The sequence below is a fragment of the Rana temporaria genome, chromosome 8 (genome assembly GCF_905171775.1).
Source record: "Rana temporaria chromosome 8, aRanTem1.1, whole genome shotgun sequence".
NCBI lineage: Eukaryota > Metazoa > Chordata > Amphibia > Anura > Ranidae > Rana > Rana temporaria.
Window position 1 is genome coordinate 162,653,581 of NC_053496.1, and position 22,693 is coordinate 162,676,273.

Consider the following 22,693-nt stretch of genomic DNA (forward strand, 5'->3'; position numbering starts at 1 on the left):
CATGACAGAAAGGGGCACAGATAATGGAAAAAATACACCCCCCTAAGCTAGTAGGAGCGGTGGCGCGGGGGGTGTGTAATTCTGATTTTTTTTTTTTTCATTCTGCACTGACTGTCTTTGAAATTGCCCCAGTGTAATATTCCTATCTCTCCACCGGGGGGCCTGTAATATTCCTATCTCTCCACCGGATCTCCGGCGCAGGGTGATGACATCACAGCGACATCACCTGGCTCCTCCTCATATCTAGTGTTGCTCACGAATATTCGTATTGCGAATATTCGGCTCGAATATGGCATATTCGAGTATTCGCGATATATTTCGAATTTCGTGGTGAATATTCGCTATTCCGAATATTCGAATTTTTTCAATTTTATTTTTAGAACAGATCACATCCTAGAGATCTCCATCGACATCTAAAAGCATTGCTGGTATGATTAGAGACCTTGGGCCGAGTAGCTGAAGCGATCATTTTATCTTGCCGAAAAATCGCAATGCGATTATTCGGCAATCGGAATATCGCGCGATTATTTTCTCCGCCCTTCTTTTGCATCAGAGCCAATCAGAGTTCTCTTACCACAGTTGTCGAAATTCCGCAATAAATATCGCATTCGCATTTTGCGAAATTTCGATAAAATATCACAAATATTCTGAGCCAATCAGAGGGCTCCTACCGCAGTTGTCGAAATTCCGCAATAAATATCGCATTCGCATTTTGCGAAATTTCAATAAAATATCACGAATATTCTGAGCCAATCAGAGTGCTCCTACCGCAGTTGTCGAAATTTCGCAATTATTTTCGCATTCGCAATAGCGAAATTTCGCAAACATTTAATTTCGATAAAATATCACGAATATTCGAATCTAGCGAATATTTCTCGAATATTCGGCTATATATTCGTGATATATCGCAAAATCGAATATGGCATATTCTGCTCAACACTACTCATATCCCTATTTAAACAGCCAACACCCATTGCTTGATGTTCGTGCTAGGAACCTGAAGCCAGGCACATAGCTCCAGTAGCTAACGGCTATTGGGCCGGACAGAGCCTCTCCAACTACCAACTATTGGGCCGGATAGAGCCCCTCCAACTTCCAGCTTTTAGGGCCGGGCAGAGCCCCTACCTTTCTGGTAGTCAGGCTCTCCTCTGCCCTATCCTCAGGCAGCTTACTCTGCAGGCAGAATCTCTTATCTACACCACTACTCCAAGGTGACCCGTATATCTCTCCAGAAACCACTGGGTGGCACTAACGACAGAAGACCATGCACAGCAAGTATCCCTACGTTCACGATACACTGTATTCCTGTGAACTGCTACTATACTTAAGTTTACCCTGATGCTCCACGTTGTGGCTGTGTATTACCAAACTAAATAAAACCACTTGCATTCCCAAATTATCTGAGTCTTCCTACCTGATCTCTGCCAAATTAAAGTTAACTGTTAAAAATACCATACCCATAGACTTCCGAAGCTGTGATCCTCACCAACCATTATAGTAACTCTGCCTGAAGCATTACACCCAGCCCCTGTTCAAATCCAATCCGGGGACAAAACTGGGGACAGTATCCTCAATCCAAAGATTGTCCCCGGAAACCGGGAAAGTCTGGTCACCCTACTCTAGTAGAGTTTAAGGACCCTGAATGGGTTCTCATCTGGTTTCTTTGAAACCTGTGAAACTGGGCTCTTATCTCAGAAAGAATGGAAGTGTATAAAGTAAAGTGTCAAAATTGTTGTCATCCAAAAAAGGTGTTTGGAGTCATAAAAAAGCCAGCATGTTTTAGTAGGCCCTGTGGGACCTTCTTCCTTAGGGCTTGGTAAAGGATAAAGCTGCATGCCCTGAACTGTATAAAACGATTTTATCCTAAAAGACAAATCAACGTGTAGAGCTGCTCCAGTCACTAGTTTGACGTCCAAAATACCATGTTTTAGTGTTTACTAAGCCCTAAATGAGACGCATTAGCTTTTTTTTTTATGTGATTTCACATAAAGAACTCTTATGCTCCAATTTTGAGGTTTACCCTTAATTACAACAGAGAAAAGTGCACCATGGAAATCTCTCTCAGCTTTCTCTATGTGTATACACTATGGAGAGCTTCAAATGCTAGATACTAAGATTAAGCTGTAAGGTTTAAGTTAGTGAAGCTCCTGGGAAAGCCCGGTTGGTGTTTTGGGTTTGTCTGAGTTTTTTTTATCATAAGTGCTTTTAGACCTTCTGAAAACAAGTTCTGGATTTGGTGGAGATACTGGAGGCATGGTGATACTGTACGATTCTCAAGTGCGATCACCTGCAGAAAAGAAACAATGACATGACATGACTCTACTTATTCATAGTTTCACAGTTTCATATTAAATGGAAACAAATTTATATTAGTTTTCACAGAAGTTCCTGATGTGATTTGACATGCATCCTGAAAGCTAAAAACCTTTTCGTAGAGAGTAGAAAATAATTAAAACAAGGTTAAGTTGTTTTGCTTTCTTTGTCCCATTTGGGTGATCTCCCTAAATGTCCTGTTCCCTAGACACAACAGTAAGTCAAATCATTTTTTTCCAAAGTGAGGGAAATCATATCTTAGGCACCCCCAGAAGAGATGCTCGCTTGGAAAAAATTCCACTCTTTTAATTTTCACAGCTCAAAATTTGGGATTTTTCTTTCACTTTTGGCCCCAGTGACAATGGTCAACATGACAGATAAAGAAGTTTAATCTTCCCAATGGTGACACAAACAGCAATAAAACCTGGCATGGGGCTCTTCTTTCCCTGTTCTGTTAAAAACTAAGAAAATTGATTTCATTTGCTATTTCTTTTATTCTTACATCGTCCATGAAATTTAAAGTGCTTTCTCTATTGATTACTTCCAATGGATGCTCTCGTTTTCTCCAAGAACTGAAAAACTGGTGGGTGAATTGGCATACAACTAGTGCTGCCCTGGAAGTGTTTTCCAATGCTGTGAGAAGAGTATCCTGGGGAGCTTAAGGGAAGAGTCTGGGTAGTACTATGCGCATGGAGTCAACAGGAAGTAGAACACCCAATGTGTTTTCAATTTTGAATACATTGAACTCTTTAAAATGTAGCTAAGTCAACCAAATGTAATTGAAATTGTCAATCTGTAGACTGTCAGAAAATGTTTTATACATAAAAAGAAACTTGCTGATGGGATGTTTCTTTATTTCTGTGGTATCTATCTGGAAAAAGTAAGGTATGTTTAAAACCACTGAGGTTTTTCTCGTCATCTGTATCTTATTAGGAAGATTTCCCATCTCTTTTTCCCAAATTGTCATGGATATGCAATAGTCTGGCAGCTTACCTGTTTCCATCTGTCCATTAAGAGGCCTGACTCTGTTCTGGTTATCTTCTTATCTCCTCTACTTCCTGTATGGCCCCACCCAGGCCATCCCAGGAAGTCTATATTAACTGTTGCACTACAGGCCTGCAGTGCTGTTCAACAGTGTTGTTTGCTTAAGTTCCTGTCTGCAGTGTGCTACGATTTCCTCTCTGTGTAATGTTTTGGCTCGTCCCTGACTTCTCCTGTTTGCCTGTGCCCTTGACCTTTTGCCTGTCCCTTGGTTACCCTGTCTGCCTGTTGCCCTGACCTCGGCTTACACATCACTTCCGTTTTTCCTGCTTGCTGCTTCCCCTCTCTCTCTGTGGAGCGTGACCTAGGGGATCCCAGGGGTCGCGACCTGGATCCAGCTGCGGCGAAGGCCATCCTCACCACTAGAGGCTCTGGTGAACACAAAGCTGGGTCTTAGACTCCGCGCCCTGGGTGATTTTGGGTTCACGCTTTCTCTCAGATAGCAGCAGTCGGCTATAGGGTTCACTACCCTGAGGTGCATCCCTGACCCCAACGGGGTGCACTTGTCACCTGGCCACAGGTGACGTGACACAAATCTTGCCAAAGTAAGGGAAATTCCCCTCTCTGGAACAATAGTCCTAATTGTAAGACTGTCCCTCTTTTTCTTTTCTGGTGACAACTCCAAATTTTTGATTTCCCATCTATTTCAGCCCCGGAGGCAAAGGTCATCAGGAAATACAGAGAAGTTAATTTTCTTAATGTGTACACGGACAGCAATTAAAACTATAATTGATATTTAAATTATTTATCCCTAATCTCTACCGCAGAAATAAGGTTCTTTGACTGGACCTATTTTACGATCTATACCTTGCTTATTGGCAGAGGAAAGTTTCTGTTTTGTACCGTTATTTGACTGGGTTAATTTCCCTTCCTATCGTAAACATCCTCTGAAACTTTATACTGTTTGAAGTTCTTTACCCCCATCTTACTCTGAATAGTGTTGCTCACGAATATTCGCATTGCGAATATTCGACTCGAATATAGCATATTCGAGAAATCGCGCTATATTTCGAAATTCGCGGTGAATATTCGCAATTCCGAATATTCGATTTTTTACAATTTTTTTTTTGAATCAGATCACATCCTAGATATCTCCATCGACGTCTAAAAGCATTGCTGGTATAATTAGAGACCCTGGGCCGAGTAGCTGAAGCGTTCATTGAATTTTCCAGAAAGATCGCAATGCGATTATTCGGCAAACGCAATATCGCGCGATTATTTTCCTCGCCCCGATCTTCCGCATCAGAGCGATTTTTACAGTTTCATTTTTAAAACAGATCACATCCTAGTGATCTCCATAGACGTCTGAAAGCATTGCTGGTATGATTAGAGCCATTGGGCCGAGTAGCTGAAGCGATCATTTTATATTGCCGAATAATCGCAATGCGAATATTCGGCAATAGGAATATTGCGCGATTATTTGCTCCGCCCTTTTGCATCAGAGCCAATCAGAGTTCTCCTTCCACACTCGTCACAGGTTAGCAACCAATAGGAACCTGCCTGCATGGACATTATATAAGCTCACTCCCAGCACCATTTCATTGCAGATTCAGAAGCTTGCTATAGAGTGTGGAGGCTGTTTCTGTGTTCCTGGTTTCCTGGTTTCCTGTGTCTTTGTTCTTGATTGATTTAGATCATCACCAGCATTGCTATTTAGTGATTCCAGTGGATCTTTTCCAGTATATCAACTGCTTTTTTCAAAGCAATAGACCCAAGAGCTTTTTTCAAAGCTACGTTTTGTGCTGTTTTGTGCTGTTTTTTTCATTTGTGTTACTGTTTGATCCTGCAATCCTCCCTGTTCAGTTATATTTGCAAGAGATTTCAGAACACATATTGATCTGAGCTTTATAAAAGAGCTTTTCTAAAAGCTAAGTTTTGTTCATCTTGTGTTACTGTCAGATCTTGCAGGTTCACTGTTCAGTGATATTTGATAGGCATCTCAGTTCAAATTTTGTTTAGTTTTCCCTAAAGAGCTTTTATAAAAGCTAAGTTTTGTGTTCAGTTTAGTTAAATTTTGTGTAGTAAGTGTACACACTGTTAGTGTACATTTATTTCATCTAGCTTAGCTTAGTGTGTGTTTAGTGTCTGTGTTTTGTGTTTAAAAAAAAAAAAAAAAAAAAAGTTAGTGTTTGTTTAGTGCTTTTTTTTTTTTTCTTTAATTTTGTAGTCCTTGTCTGGTGTACTACTTTTCTTATAGTTTAGTAGCTGTCTGTGTACGTCTTTGTCTGCGTGCCTGTCTTGTAAAAAAAACACAAAAACACATTTTGTTCACATTTTCCCCCCCAATAAAGTTTAACCCCCCCACACACATATCAGCAATTATGAGCGGCATCCGTGGCCGTGGCAGTAGGGGTAGGGGAGTTACTCCCAGTGCTGGATCGCTGCCAGCACGGGGTACCTCTCGTGCCCCTACTAGTGGTAGAGGATCGGGTGCAAGGGGAGTACGCCTGATCCGGGAGTTCTTCCCATCGGGCAGCCGCCCGATATTGCCATCTCAGGCTCAAGTAGTGGTGGACTACATGGGGCACAGCAGTGCCACTGAGTCGTCGGTCCCGACTCACAGTAGTACCACCATTACACCGTTGCCTGTACTACCCCCCCCCAGCCCCCAAGAGTCCAGCATCTTACTGTTCGACAGCGACAGTGATAGGGATCTCTTGGGGGAGGCCATGCATCAGGCAGACCTCCAGCTCTGTCCTGATGGTCAGGACCTTTTTGAAGGGATGGATGAGGAGGATGGGATACCTGCTGGCAGTATCCCAGAGACATCCCTTCAAACTGGTGCTGCTGTTTTGGTGCAGGAAACAGCAGCACCTAGTCAGACCCAGGCGTGGGTGAGGGGACAGCGGAGCCAGGCTAGAGGCTCCATGTCACGTGGTTCCCTCAGACCAACACATCTCAGCCCTTGGTCTGACATCTCTGGGGGCGAAGAGGGTGACCCATCATGGTTGCCATCTGACGCGTCGGCTCACTACGTCAGTGACGACGGGGAAGGTAGGCACCCTGGTGAAACGGTGCGCCAGGTCACCACCAGGGAGACCATCGTCAGGGTCTCCACTGGTGATGGCAGCAGGAGGTGTCAGGAGGAGGAGCAGCAGCAGCAGCAGCAGCAGCAGGCAGCTCCACCTGTGCGCACCGAATCCCAGCAGGTGCAAGTAAGCGTCACCCCATCTGACAGGAGGGCGGTGCTGAAGTCACCTGTCTGGAATTTCTTTACCCTGGTGGCGACAACCCTACCGTGGCCATCTGCCGGATTTGTAAAGTGAGGGTGAAGAGAGGGAAGTGTTTGGCTCGGGTGGGTACCACAGCCCTGAACCAGCACCTCAGGATAAACCACTGGGCGTTGTATGAGGAGATGAAGCGTGGTGGTGGTAGCAGCGCCACCACCACAAGTGAGCAGGGTACAGCAGCCCCTGCCACATCTTCATCTGTTTCCAGCAGGTCATGCCCCCCCGCTCCCTCTAGTAGAGGTACTGGTACCGGCAGCCAGACCTCTACTTCCACAGCACCCTCCACGTCTGTGTCCCGCACTGCCGTCCGGCGCCAGGCGTCGATTTCAGACGCCTTTGACCGCACCACTCCCTTCCCCCCTGGAGACCGACGTGTGCGTTCCCTCAATGGGCTCCTGGCAAGGGTTATTGCCCAACATCTGCTGCCCTTCAACATAGTTGACAGCAACCCCTTCAGGCAGATGTTGGAGCAGGCCCAACCCCAATGGCGTGTCCCCAGCCGCCATTTCTTTGCCAGGACTGGTGTCCCTGCCCTACACCAGCACATTGTTCAGAATGTAACCCTGTCGCTGGATCACGCTGTCAGCGACAGGGTTCATCTGACAATGGATGGCTGGACCAGCAGGCATGGGCAGGGACGCTACATCAGCTTCACGGCCCATTGGGTTTCCCTCCGAGGCGTCGGTGAGGGATCGTCGGCAACCGATCTTGTGGTGCCGCCCCGGGGTGTCCAGGGGAGAACTGCTGGTCTCCCTCAAGCCACTGTCTCCGCAGCTGCTGAGCCTCCCAGCAAGCGCCCCCGTAGCTACTCAAGTGTGGGGCACGTGCGCTGTCAGGCCGTGCTCCAGCTTGTTAGTTTAGGGGACCGGAGACACACTGCAGAAGAAGTGCTGAAAGCACTTCAAGCTCAGGTCCAGAAGTGGCTGACACCCCGAAGGCTCCAGCCAGGTATGGTTGTCTGCGATAACGGCAGCAACCTACTCGCCGCCCTCCATGCTGGCAGTCTGACGCACGTGCCCTGTCTGGCACATGTCCTCAACCTGGTGGTGCAGAAGTTCCTGCGCACTTATCCAGGGTTGAGTGACATTGTGGCAAAGGCGCGTAGGATTGCCAGCCACTTCAGGCGCTCCCCAACCGCTACCGCGTCCCTGTCCAAATTGCAGCGGAAGTACAATCTGCCCCTTCACAGGCTGATTGTGGACAGTGTGACGCGGTGGAACTCCACCCTCCACATGCTGAAGAGGTTGTGGGAGCAGCAAAGGGCGGTGAGGGAGTACCTGATGGAACTAGGCACTCAGAGGGCTTCACCACAACTCCCTTTCATCGCCTGTGCGCAGTGGGGGCAGATAAACCAGGTCTGCCAAGTGTTGTCCTCCTTCGAGCAGGCGACCAAGATGGTCAGCAGTGAGCAAATTGGCCTCAATAGCGTGCTGCCAATACTGTTCATGCTGGAGAGGACACTAGATCGCCTGCTCGAGGCTGGGGAGAGTGCCTTGGTGGAGCAGGAGGAGTCAGCAATGCTCCACCGAGACCAGGGCCAGGACCAGGAGGAGGAGGAGGAGGATGATGATGAAGAGGAGGAGGAGGTGGTTGCTGGTGTCGTCCCGGAGTCAGGGCCTGGTCAGGAGGGAGAGCCGGTGTTGGGGGCACCGATAGTCCGGGGGTTGGGCATGTCTGAGTTTGACCAGCAGCGCCTCAGGGAAGAAGAGTCGCACCTCATTCACCTGGCCAGCATTGAGGAGTCACAGCGGGCTGTGCTCTTCCCCATGGCTGCCCACATGCTCAGATGCCTCAGGAGGGACCCCCGGGTTAAGACCATCAAGACGAGGGATGATTTCTGGATGGCCACCCTTTTGGATCCCAGGTGCAAGGGGAAACTGGAGCAGTTCATCCCAGCCAGCCGGAGGCAGCACCGGATGGAGGAACTGCAGGCAGCCATTGTCAGACGGTTGGAGCAGGCAACTCCCCGGCCTCCAGTTGTCCCCCCTCATCTCACCCAGCAGGTGGCTGCACCCAGCTGCAGCCGAGCAGGGGACCTAATGGAAGAGATGAGGATGTTCTTCCAAACCGAGCGACCCAGTACCACCACCAGCAGCAGCAGCAGCAGTCACCACCAGCGGCTGGCCCACATGGTGGCAGACTACATGGCGTCCGTCGGTGCTTCTGACAGTATGAGCACCGACGACCCCATGGAGTACTGGGTTGCCAGATTGGACACCTGCCGCGAGCTCGCTCAGTATGCGCTGGAGTTATTGTCTTGCCCCCCCTCCAGCGTACTATCTGAGCGGACATTCAGCGCGGCAGGTGGGGTGGTCACGGACAAGAGGACCCGTCTGTCCACAGAGTCCGTGGACAGACTCACATTCATAAAGATGAATGAGTCCTGGATCGGCGGTGACTTTCTGGCACCCGTCGTCGGTTCAGGGCGCTGAAGGGTCCCTTGCCATGCATTCCCTGATGAAGCCCCGGACCTGATGTATTTACAGTGCTGAATATAACTATTTCAACATCAGAGAAAATCAATGTTAATATTTGGTACAGTAGGCTTTCTTTGCAATTACAGCGGTCAAAAATTTCTTTTATTTTTACACCAGCTTTGCACACACTGGAGGAGGGATTTTGGCCCACTCCTCCACACAGATCTTCTCTACATCAGTCATGTTTCTGGGCTATCGCTGAGAAACACGGAGTTTGAGCTCCCTCCAAAGATTCTCTATTGGGTTTAGGTCTGGAGACTGGCTAGGCCACGCCAGAACCTTGATATGCTCCTTACAGAGCCAATCCTTGGTTATCCTGGCTGTGTGCTTTGGGTCATTCTCATGTTGGAAGACCCAGCCTCGACCCATCTTCAAAGCTCTAACTCAGGGAAGGAGGTTGTTGCCCAAAATCTTGCAATACATGGCCCCGGTCATCCTCTCCTTAATACAGTGCAGTCACCCTGTCCCATGTGCAGAAAAACACCACCAAAGCATGATGCTACCACCCCCATGCTTCACATTAGGGATGGCGTTCTTGGCATGGTACTCATCATTATTCTTCCTCCGAACACGGTTAGTGAAATTATGATCAAAAAATTATATTATAGTCTCATCTGACCACATGATTTTCTCCCATGACTCCTTTGGATCAGTCAAGACAATTATGTCAGCAGTTATTTCACACCCTATATACTCTTATTAAGACTGCTGTACATCATGGCAACTCCTGCCCATGTGATATGACTCTGTATCAACTACTACTGTTAATACTACTACTGCTGCTTCTGCTGCTGCTGCTGCCCAGTCAAGACACCTATGTCAGCAGTTATTTGACACTCTATATACTCCTATTCCTACTGCTGTTCATCATGGCACCTCCTGCCCATGTGATATGACTCTGTATCAACTACTACTGTTAATACTACTGCTGCTTCTGCTGCTGCTGCCCAGTCAAGACACCTATGTCAGCAGTTATTTGACACTCTATATACTCCTATTCCTACTGCTGTTCATCATGGCACCTCCTGCCCATGTGATATGACTCTGTATCAACTACTACTGTTAATACTACTGCTGCTGCTTCTGCTGCTGCTGCTGCCCAGTCAAGACACCTATGTCAGCAGTTATTTGACACTCTATATACTCCTATTCCTACTGCTGTTCATGATGGCACCTCCTGCCCATGTGATATGACTCTGTATCAACTACTACTGTTAATACTACTGCTGCTTCTGCTGCTGCTGCCCAGTCAATACACCTATGTCAGCAGTTATTTGACACTCTATATACTCCTATTCCTACTGCTGTTCATCATGGCACCTCCTGCCCATGTGATATGACTCTGTATCAACTACTACTGTTAATACTACTGCTGCTGCTTCTGCTGCTGCTGCTGCCCAGTCAAGACACCTATGTCAGCAGTTATTTGACACTCTATATACTCCTATTCCTACTGCTGTTCATGATGGCACCTCCTGCCCATGTGATATGACTCTGTATCAACTACTACTGTTAATACTACTGCTGCTTCTGCTGCTGCTGCCCAGTCAATACACCTATGTCAGCAGTTATTTGACACTCTATATACTCCTATTCCTACTGCTGTTCATCATGGCACCTCCTGCCCATGTGATATGACTCTGTATCAACTACTACTGTTAATACTACTGCTGCTGCTTCTGCTGCTGCTGCTGCCCAGTCAAGACACCTATGTCAGCAGTTATTTGACACTCTATATACTCCTATTCCTACTGCTGTTCATGATGGCACCTCCTGCCCATGTGATATGACTCTGTATCAACTACTACTGTTAATACTACTGCTGCTTCTGCTGCTGCTGCCCAGTCAAGACACCTATGTCAGCAGTTATTTGACACTCTATATACTCCTATTCCTACTGCTGTTCATGATGGCACCTCCTGCCCATGTGATATGACTCTGTATCAACTACTACTGTTAATACTACTGCTGCTGCTTCTGCTGCTGCTGCTGCCCAGTCAAGACACCTATGTCAGCAGTTATTTGACACTCTATATACTCCTATTCCTACTGCTGTTCATGATGGCACCTCCTGCCCATGTGATATGACTCTGTATCAACTACTACTGTTAATACTACTGCTGCTGCTTCTGCTGCTGCTGCTGCCCAGTCAAGACACCTATGTCAGCAGTTATTTGACACTCTATATACTCCTATTCCTACTGCTGTTCATGATGGCACCTCCTGCCCATGTGATATGACTCTGTATCAACTACTACTGTTAATACTACTGCTGCTTCTGCTGCTGCTGCCCAGTCAATACACCTATGTCAGCAGTTATTTGACACTCTATATACTCCTATTCCTACTGCTGTTCATCATGGCACCTCCTGCCCATGTGATATGACTCTGTATCAACTACTACTGTTAATACTACTGCTGCTGCTTCTGCTGCTGCTGCTGCCCAGTCAAGACACCTATGTCAGCAGTTATTTGACACTCTATATACTCCTATTCCTACTGCTGTTCATGATGGCACCTCCTGCCCATGTGATATGACTCTGTATCAACTACTACTGTTAATACTACTGCTGCTTCTGCTGCTGCTGCCCAGTCAATACACCTATGTCAGCAGTTATTTGACACTCTATATACTCCTATTCCTACTGCTGTTCATCATGGCACCTCCTGCCCATGTGATATGACTCTGTATCAACTACTACTGTTAATACTACTGCTGCTGCTTCTGCTGCTGCTGCTGCCCAGTCAAGACACCTATGTCAGCAGTTATTTGACACTCTATATACTCCTATTCCTACTGCTGTTCATGATGGCACCTCCTGCCCATGTGATATGACTCTGTATCAACTACTACTGTTAATACTACTGCTGCTTCTGCTGCTGCTGCCCAGTCAATACACCTATGTCAGCAGTTATTTGACACTCTATATACTCCTATTCCTACTGCTGTTCATCATGGCACCTCCTGCCCATGTGATATGACTCTGTATCAACTACTACTGTTAATACTACTGCTGCTGCTTCTGCTGCTGCTGCTGCCCAGTCAAGACACCTATGTCAGCAGTTATTTGACACTCTATATACTCCTATTCCTACTGCTGTTCATGATGGCACCTCCTGCCCATGTGATATGACTCTGTATCAACTACTACTGTTAATACTACTGCTGCTTCTGCTGCTGCTGCCCAGTCAATACACCTATGTCAGCAGTTATTTGACACTCTATATACTCCTATTCCTACTGCTGTTCATCATGGCACCTCCTGCCCATGTGATATGACTCTGTATCAACTACTACTGTTAATACTACTGCTGCTGCTTCTGCTGCTGCTGCTGCCCAGTCAAGACACCTATGTCAGCAGTTATTTGACACTCTATATACTCCTATTCCTACTGCTGTTCATGATGGCACCTCCTGCCCATGTGATATGACTCTGTATCAACTACTACTGTTAATACTACTGCTGCTTCTGCTGCTGCTGCCCAGTCAAGACACCTATGTCAGCAGTTATTTGACACTCTATATACTCCTATTCCTACTGCTGTTCATGATGGCACCTCCTGCCCATGTGATATGACTCTGTATCAACTACTACTGTTAATACTACTGCTGCTGCTTCTGCTGCTGCTGCTGCCCAGTCAAGACACCTATGTCAGCAGTTATTTGACACTCTATATACTCCTATTCCTACTGCTGTTCATGATGGCACCTCCTGCCCATGTGATATGACTCTGTATCAACTACTACTGTTAATACTACTGCTGCTTCTGCTGCTGCTGCCCAGTCAATACACCTATGTCAGCAGTTATTTGACACTCTATATACTCCTATTCCTACTGCTGTTCATCATGGCACCTCCTGCCCATGTGATATGACTCTGTATCAACTACTACTGTTAATACTACTGCTGCTGCTTCTGCTGCTGCTGCTGCCCAGTCAAGACACCTATGTCAGCAGTTATTTGACACTCTATGTACTCCTATTCCTACTGCTGTACATCATGGCAACTCCTGCCCATGTGATATGACTCTGTATCAACTACTACTGTTAATACTACTACTGCTGCTTCTGCTGCTGCTGCTGCCGCCCAGTCAATACACCTATGTCAGCAGTTATTTCACACTCTATATACTCTTATTAAGACTGCTGTACATCATGGCAACTCCTGCCCATGTGATATGACTCTGTATCAACTACTACTGTTAATACTACTACTGCTGCTTCTGCTGCTGCTGCTGCCGCCCAGTCAATACACCTATGTCAGCAGTTATTTCACACTCTATATACTCTTATTAAGACTGCTGTACATCATGGCAACTCCTGCCCATGTGATATGACTCTGTATCAACTACTACTGTTAATACTACTACTGCTGCTTCTGCTGCTGCTGCCGCCCAGTCAATACACCTATGTCAGCAGTTATTTCACACTCTATATACTCTTATTAAGACTGCTGTACATCATGGCAACTCCTGCCCATGTGATATGACTCTGTATCAACTACTACTGTTAATACTACTACTGATGCTTCTGCTGCTGCTGCCGCCCAGTCAATACACCTATGTCAGCAGTTATTTCACACTCTATATACTCTTATTAAGACTGCTGTACATCATGGCAACTCCTGCCCATGTGATATGACTCTGTATCAACTACTACTGTTAATACTACTACTGCTGCTTCTGCTGCTGCTGCCGCCCAGTCAATACACCTATGTCAGCAGTTATTTCACACTCTATATACTCTTATTAAGACTGCTGTACATCATGGCAACTCCTGCCCATGTGATATGACTCTGTATCAACTACTACTGTTAATACTACTACTGCTGCTTCTGCTGCTGCTGCTGCCGCCCAGTCAATACACCTATGTCAGCAGTTATTTCACACTCTATATACTCTTATTAAGACTGCTGTACATCATGGCAACTCCTGCCCATGTGATATGACTCTGTATCAACTACTACTGTTAATACTACTACTGCTGCTTCTGCTGTTGCTGCTGCCGCCCAGTCAATACACCTATGTCAGCAGTTGTTTCACACTCTATATACTCTTATTCCTACTGCTGTTCATCATGGCAACTCCTGCCCAAGTGATATGACTCTGTATCAACTACTACTGCTAATACTACTACTGCTGCTGCTGCTGCTGCTGCTGCTCAGTCAAGACAACTATGTCAAAAGTAATTTCCCACTCTATATACTCCTATTACCACTGCTGTTCATCATGGCACCTCCTGCCCAAGTGATATGACTCTGTATCTACTACTACTACTACTACTGCTGCTGCTGCTGCTCTGTCAAGACACCTATGTAAAAAGTTAATTCCCACTCTATATATACTCCTATTACCACTGCTGTTCACTGATACCACTGATAGTTAATTTATCCCTTAACTACCCCCATTTGTGAGGGTCGGGGTTTTCCTTTAAAGTCCCATGCAAATCAATGGAAAATGTATGTTCCCACATAACTTCTGTACGCCTGGAGATATTTCAATAATACCCGCTATACATATTACTTATATGCCAAATAAAAATATATAACAGTTAAATTAACCCTTACCAACACCCTTATATAAAAGATGGGTATATTTATATTACTATGATTTTCCTCCCCAAAAGGTTAAGATAGGAAGACCGGGCAACGCCGGGTATTCAGCTAGTAATAGTATAAAATGTTTTCGGTTATTATTAAGCTAGATGTGTTGATGTTGATGTTGATGTGTTAGATGTGAAGTTAGATGTGAAGTTAGATGTGTTTAAAAAACTAACAATTTCAATAAGAAATGAAACCTTTGCAAAATATAACATTTTTTATTAAAAAAAAAAAAAAAAAATTAGGACATTAACTTCTGAAGCTCTGTCACCTCATCCATGTTTTTCGCCAGTTGTTGCACCAGTTGTTGATTTTGGCGCATCAAAAACAGTATCTGCTGCTCATTTGCCATTACTCTCTTCGTGAGGTTTTTCATGGCAGCTTGCTTCACCTCTAGCTTTTTTAGAACTGTTAGGATATAAGAAAAAAACATTTGGATTTCAAAGACCGTTACGAAAGATTATTTTCAGCCATAAAAATAATAAAGTCTGACTTAAGAGACTCTATGAAAGAGGATCTGGCAGAGGCAATTCTCTTCCTTAGAACTCTACATTGCATTTATTTGCATTTGCTAAGCCTAGAACTACATTTCAAGATTAATATAAACCATTTCTAGGTTTTTCATATTTTTTTTTTTGGGTTCATTATAGATAAGCTTTGTTTTGGTTCTAAAACAGCCAAATAATGTGGTCTGTATTTTTGAACTGTTAAAGATCATGTTCCTGATGTTTAAGCCTGCTGCTACTATCCAGTCACTTGATTGTTTTCATTGTGTTTGTCTTTTGCTTAAACTGTGCAATACAGTAGACTGTTGGCTTCCCAGCCAGTAGTCCTGTGGTAGTTTGCGTTTCTTTCCCTCAAGGAATCTATAAAATACATTCGCATATTAATACAGAGGAGTCGGAGTCGGGGAGTCGGGGAGTCGGAGTCTGAAGTACATAAAACTGAGGAGTCGGAGTCGAAAAATTTATCTACCGACTCCACAGCCCTGCTTTAAATGCTGTCCATTTTTAGAGCTACATTTTATTGTTGAAATTTTATTAATATATGTGCACATATTTACCCTCCTGATTGACGGTATAATTAACCGTCTCATCCTGCTCCTCTTCCTCGTCACCCACTACTCCACCAGAAGTTTCGGGGGGGGGGTGCAGCTCCTCCTCTTGCTCCTCCACAGGAACTGGGGGTGGTGATGTGGATGGCCCTGGCTGCTCCTCCTCATCCCTCTCCTCCTCTTCCACATCCTCCTCCTGCTCCTCCTCTGCGGCCTGTCGCCTTGTGCGCTTGGGGCGCACAGTTGGTAGCGGAGCTCCTATAATAACACAATGTTCATATATTATAAAAATGTTTTCTAATGACGTATGCAAATTCTGTGTACTCTACTGTATTGTATATGAATACAAATTAATTTATATAGACAGTTAACCAATGGGACAATGTTATATTAAAGGGTCTTGTGGGCACTACAGGGGACTGAGCGTGAGCTGGGCTGCCACCATGGTAAAATGAGCTGTTTTTGTCTCCTTTGTTTTGTTCAGACGATCTCATGTTAAAAAAAAGTACTTGATGGAGTACACAGGATTACTATAACAACCCCACGCCTAACACAGGAATTTAGTGGGAATCTATATATATAAAACTCAACGTGTGTGTGCATGTATGTATGTATGTTCCACCATCACGTCCAAACGGCTAAAGATATTTACATGAAACTTGGCACACAGGTTACTTATATGTCAGCCACAAATATAGGATTGGTGGTTTAACCCATACCCACCCCCATTTGCCTTGGTCAGGGTTTTTCTTTAAAGTCCCATTCAACTCTATGGGAAATACATGTTATTTCATAACAGCTGTAGATATTTCGATAACACTTGGTCACATGTTATCTATACGTCCACTTAAAGTATAGGATCGTTAATTTATCCCTTAACTAACCCCATTGGTGAGGGTCGGGCTTTTTGTTTAAAGTCCCATGCAAAGCAATGGGAAAAGTATGTTCCCACATAACTTCTGTGTTCCTGTCTGCTGTCCCATGTTTTTTTCCAACAGTACTATGAATACCTTGGCTGGTGGTGATATATGTTACAACAACATGGCGTCTTGGTTAACAACATCTGACCTTACATTAATTACATATGACCTTCCATAACTGTCCCCAAGGGACCCGGGCTGGCTCAACGCGATTGCCACTGCGCTGACAAGCCATTCACCTCTGCAGCTAGGGGTTCGGATCCCGCTCTCGGCTACATGTGAATTGAGTTTGGTGGTCTCAGCTCGGCCCCCGGTGGGTGTGCTATGCGAGGTAAGCCTGCGCTTAGTATGCCCACCTCCCTCCCACAAAAACCACCACACTTACACACGCACTCGCAATTGGGTTAACATGCACGCACTCTGACCATGCGGTCTCTAAAAAGAGAGGCGAAGGACTAACGGGGCTGGTTGAGCGGGCAAATCCTCTCACTCCCTTATAGGGAGTCCCTCTGCCCCGTGGGGCTTCGAAGCGGAGCAGGTAGGACGGTCTGTGTGGGAGGACCCCCTCACACCCGCCATTGCCACCCGGGGCATGGAGAAAGGTGGCAGATTACCTCTGGGGGAGGCCTGCCTACTCCCAACTCCTGCAGTCCGGCTCCTCTCTCGAGTACACGCACAAAATACACTTTAGGGAAAAAAAAACATAACTGTGACCAATAACTTACCAGGATGATATTTATTCCGGATACGCCTGACCCGGTTCATCTGGCGCCTCTTCAGGTCGGACCACTTTTTGAGGATCGCCATGCGAGTGTGTTCTTCGCCTAGTTCCTCAATCAGGGAGCTTATAACTCCCTGTTTTTCTTGCTGCCTCCGCAGCTCATCGTATCCTGTTTCCAGGAACTTCTGCAAGATGAAGAACAAAGTATATTGTAATACTTTTGTTGACAGCCTTATGGATATATGACATAAATGTATGCTATTCAACAATTGGAAGCATTCTCGCCTTATTAATCAATGACAGGGGTAACATGACAGATTTTATATACTGCCATTTCCGTCGCCACCTTTTTTACATAAATATAGCAGCCATTATCATTTGCATAATTATGAATATATACTAACTTTTAAACTAGACTAAAATGCAGTTGAAGATAATGAAATAACAGTGGTCAAAATACTTACACAAATCAGCAACTTTTCCTCAGATACAGTGAAATTACTTCCAACCATCTTGCTCTGCGATTGCGTTGCGATCATAAAGTTGGAAACTGGCAAGGGTCCAGGAAATGGTCGCGTGTTGTTCGCGTGTTGATTGCGCTGCTTGGACCGAGATGGGTCCATATGGCTTCGGCTGTATGGACCACAGTAACTCTTTTCCCTGTCAGGAGCCTAACGCCCCGGGGGGTCAGAGACGGGACCTTTTCGGAGGACCACTGACGTATGCAACCGTCGCAGTTTTTTGTGATGTCACTCTTTAGGTGTGTGCAAATTTTTCCTTGCACCGGGTGGAGTTTTTGGGTTGTGTTTTGCACGCCACAGGCTTTTCAACAGAAAATAACCAGCTGGAGGCAGAATGGTTGCAAAACACTACGGGTTTGTTACCTAACTCTGGGTTTCAAGACCAGTCCACCTCCAGCTGTTGCAAAACTACTACTCCCATCAGCCACGGTCTGTCAGTGCATGCTAAGAATTTTACTTTTGCTGCATCTAGGGTGCCACAGTTTAGAGACCCGTGCATAAAGGCCTGAAAAATGTGGGCCTGCAGAACTTACAATACTAGAAGTGCCAGCATTCCCAGGCATGCTGGAAGTTGTAGTTCTGCAACATCTAAAGGGCAATATGTATTCGAACGTCCTTGGGCCTTGAGGACACTGAAGTCAGGACGTTCGCATACGTCCTATGTCCAAAAAAATTTTAAATTCATTATGCTAAATAACAAGGAAAAGTGCCTAAATACACATTTGCCAACCAGGGTGTCTGCAGCTGTCCAGGCATGCTGGGACTTGTAGTTTTGTAAAAGCAGGAGACACATTTTTGGTTAAATACTAATATCTGATCATATATACTAACTTTTAAACTAGACTTAAATGCAGTTGAAGATGATGAAATAACAGTGGTCAAAATACTTACACAAATCAGCAACTTTTCCTCAGACTTTGAGAAATTGCTTCCCACCATGTTGCTGTAATATTGGGAAACTGGCAAGGCTCCAGGAAATGGTCGCGTGTTGTTCGCGCAATTGCGCATGCGCGATCGAAAAATCGCAATCGCAATATGTATTTTGGTTAAAATATCATACATATTCGATTTCAGAGTGCTGCTACAGCAGTTTTCGAAATATCTGCAATAAATTTCGCATTCGCATGTTGCGATATTTCGATAAAATATCAGGAATATTCTGAGCCAATCAGAGCGCTCCTCCAGCATATCTCGAAATTGCGCAATAAATATCGCATTCGCATGTTGCGATATTTCGATAAAATATCAGGAATATTCTGAGCCAATCAGAGCGCTCCTCCAGCATATCTCGAAATTGCGCAATAAATATCGCAATCGCATGTTGCGATATTTCGATAAAATATCACGAATATTCTGAGCCAATCAGAGCGCTCCTCCAGCATATCTCGAAATTGCGCAATAAATATCGCATTCGCATGTTGCGATATTTCGATAAAATATCACGAATATTCTGAGCCAATCAGAGCGCTCCTCCAGCATATCTCGAAATTGCGCAATAAATATCGCATTCGCATGTTGCGATATTTCGATAAAATATCACGAATATTCTAAGCCAATCAGAGCGCTCCTACCGCAGTTATTAAAAAATCGCAATTATTTTCGCATTCGCAATAGCGAAAAATCGCATTCAATTAATTTCGATAAAATATCACGAATATTCGAATTTAGCGAATATATCTCGAATATTCGAATATATATTCGAGATATATCGCGAAATCGAATATGGCATATTCTGCTCAACACTAACTCTGAACTGTTATACTAAACGTTGTGTTTGTTTAGAATGTTCTGTTGCCATAACTGTACAATCCTCACACAAGATGTACCGTAAGATTTGTTCCCAATCTCCATTGAGATTATTTGTTGATGTATTTTGCGATTATGTTTAATAAAAAACTTTGAACAGAAAACTATAACTGATGGTGAGCAAGTCTAACACGCCCACACTTTAAGTCCCACCACTGTGCCCCTAGAATAAGTGAATATTAACAATAAAGTTGCCACTTTAATAATTAGGAAAATGCAAGTAGTATTTTAACCCCTATCAAAACTAGACAGTGGAAACAAATAATGGTGCTAAAATCACACTAATACAGTGAAAGTGAAACAACTTAATAAGCAAGGGTTAATATGCAAAAGTTAATGTAACATTATCACCCTGTGACAAGTGAAAAAAAATATATATAAAAAAAGTTCATAAGAATAATCCAATAAATTGATTTGGTGCAGTATATCTCTATTCATCTACCACACCATTCCATTGAATCCCATGAATAAGTCTGTGTGATGAAACGTGTCGGGGTGTGGCTGTACGACAATCATCTGTAACATTTGACGCAATACACTAAACCAGGAAGTGAGAGATTGGCTAAGATTGAGTCTGCACACCTCGGGTCCGCAATACACCACTATAGGTATCTAATAGAAGATTTGCTGTGGTTTTTCTGCTTACTTTGAAATACTTTGATGTGAGTGTAATAGTTGAAGATTGCACATTGTTTTATTAACTTCTTCAGACCCGTGCCATAGTAAAAAAGACGTCTTTTTACGGCCTTGGGTCCTCCGGCCACTGGGAGGCGTGCGCACCCGGCACATCACTGGGATGCCGATGCGTGTGCCTGGCGGCCGCGATGTCCACCAGGTACCCGCGATCGGCAGTGACAGAGCAGGGATGTGGATCTCTGTGTGTAAACACAGAGATTCATGTCCTGTCAGGGAGAGGAGACCGATGCTGTGTCCCTTGTACATAGGGACACAGCATCGATCACCTCCCCCAGTCAATCCCCTCCTCCCACAGTAAGAATCACTCCTAGGGTACACATTTAACCCCTTCCTCGCCCCCTAGTGTTAATTCCTTTCCTGTCAGTCACATTTATACAGTAATCAGTGCATATTTATAGCAGGGATCACTCTATAAATGTGAATGGTCCCAAAAATGTGTCCCCCATAATATCACAGTCCTGACAAAAATTGCAGATCGCCGTCATTACTAGTAAAAAAAAAATAATAATAAAAAAAAGTCAGAATTCTATCCCCTATTTTGTAGCCGCTATAACATTTGCGCAAACCAATCACTATACGCTTATTGCAAAAAAAAATTTTTTACCAAAAATATGTAGAAGAATACGTATTGGCCTAAACTGGGAAAAAAAATAGTTTTTTTTTTTTTTAAAAATGGGATATTTATTATAGCAAAGAGTTAAAAATATTGTGGTTTTTTTTTTCGAAATTTTCGCTCTTTTTTTGTTTATAGCGCAAAAAATAAAAACCGCAGCGGTGATCAAATGCCACCAAAAGAAGGCTCTATTTGTGGAAAAAAGGAAGCCAATTTTGTTTGGGAGCCACGTCGCACGACTGCGCAATTTTCATTTAAAGCGTGACAGTGCCAAAAGCTGAAATTTTGCCTGGGCAGGAAGAGGGTATATGTGCCCAGTAAGCAAGTGGTTAAACTGTTTTTTTTTTTTTTGGGGGGGGGAACTTTTTATTAATAAATTCAGCAAATAAACGTAACTTCTGCTAACAGGAATATAAAACCTACTGACCAATGCACTGCTCTTCTCCAAGAAGTAAAGCAGAATATCATAGCACTGCTTGCCACTTGTGTTTTTCATCCTCAAAAAAATTAAGCTTATGTATGCAATACATTTTAAATATATATATATATATACACACAATGTAGTACAGCATCTACAAAATACACCTATACGTTTGGTAATATACAGTAACACAAATTATTGGGCAAGTACTAAATATATATATATATATATATATATGTATAAAAATGGACAGGGCTAACATTACACCAACTTCTATAGTGTCTTTTTCTTTACAGTGTTATAAGGACACAGCATATCGGTGAAAGATTAATCAATCTAGGACTGTTAGAATACAATACAACTAATACAGGTATGATTTGACAAGTAGAAGCACTAACCCTAGGGTCTCCTGTAGGCATAATGTCATCTGGTATCAGTCCTGAAACATTCAGTTCCAATTTACAAGACAGACTTTTTGGATGGATGCTGTCATTTTACTTGCACTTACACAGCATCTTACTACATTAGCTGCTGTCTGTTTAGAAAAATACTAAGGGCCAGTGTGAAGAGGCTTTTGGTTGCTTGCTTCAAAACTGCTTCTATCCTCTGGTAATGCAAAAACAGCTGAGGCTGAGTTCACACTATACTACAGGACAGCAGTATGACTTTCATCCTACTTTGCTCTGCGACATCGGTCCTACATTGGTCCTACATCCATCCAACTTTCATGAATAGGATACTACTTTGATCCGACTTTGTGATAGTCTGACTTGTTCTTTGACCAATCAAAACAATCCCAGAGTGAGATAAATTCCTGCTGCTGTAATCACATGTCGGATGTCAAATTCGGATGTTAAGGACAAGGCTCCTACTTTGGTCTGACTTCAATGATATTCAATGGGCTGAAGTAGGATCAATGTCGGACCAAAGTAGTACAGGTAGCATTTTCAAAGTCGGACCGACATGTGTCGGACCAGTTAAGACGGCTCTCATAGGTAAACAATGACTTTCACACATCATGCGACATGAGCTCCCAATGTCAGAGCGTTTGTCGGACCAGTGTGAACCCAGCCTAAAGCAGGACAACACACCTGCAATGAATCCTGGCTGACTGATCCGAATGATAACACAGGCACCAAGGTTGTTTGAGGAGTTTACTGAGCTGGGGTTGGGTATCACATTTGTAGACCATGACATGTGTCCTTAGAAACAGAGGTCACATCCCCCAACTGAATGTTTTTATTTCCCAAGAGGAATCGGGGACACTAGGTACCACTTCT

The 22,693-nt window shown here is 44.3% G+C and overlaps 1 protein-coding gene across 1 annotated transcript in view; it reads right to left on the reverse strand.

Moving 5' to 3' along the window:
* Nucleotides 1-871: 871 nt before the first annotated feature.
* LOC120910461 overlaps nucleotides 872-22,693 on the reverse strand; it is a 65,467-nt gene continuing 43,645 nt past the window's right edge. Inside the window, exon 8 of the mRNA XM_040322219.1 lies at nucleotides 872-2,287. The gene's annotated coding sequence lies outside the window, so the exon portion shown is untranslated. The remainder of the gene's footprint in view (nucleotides 2,288-22,693) is intronic.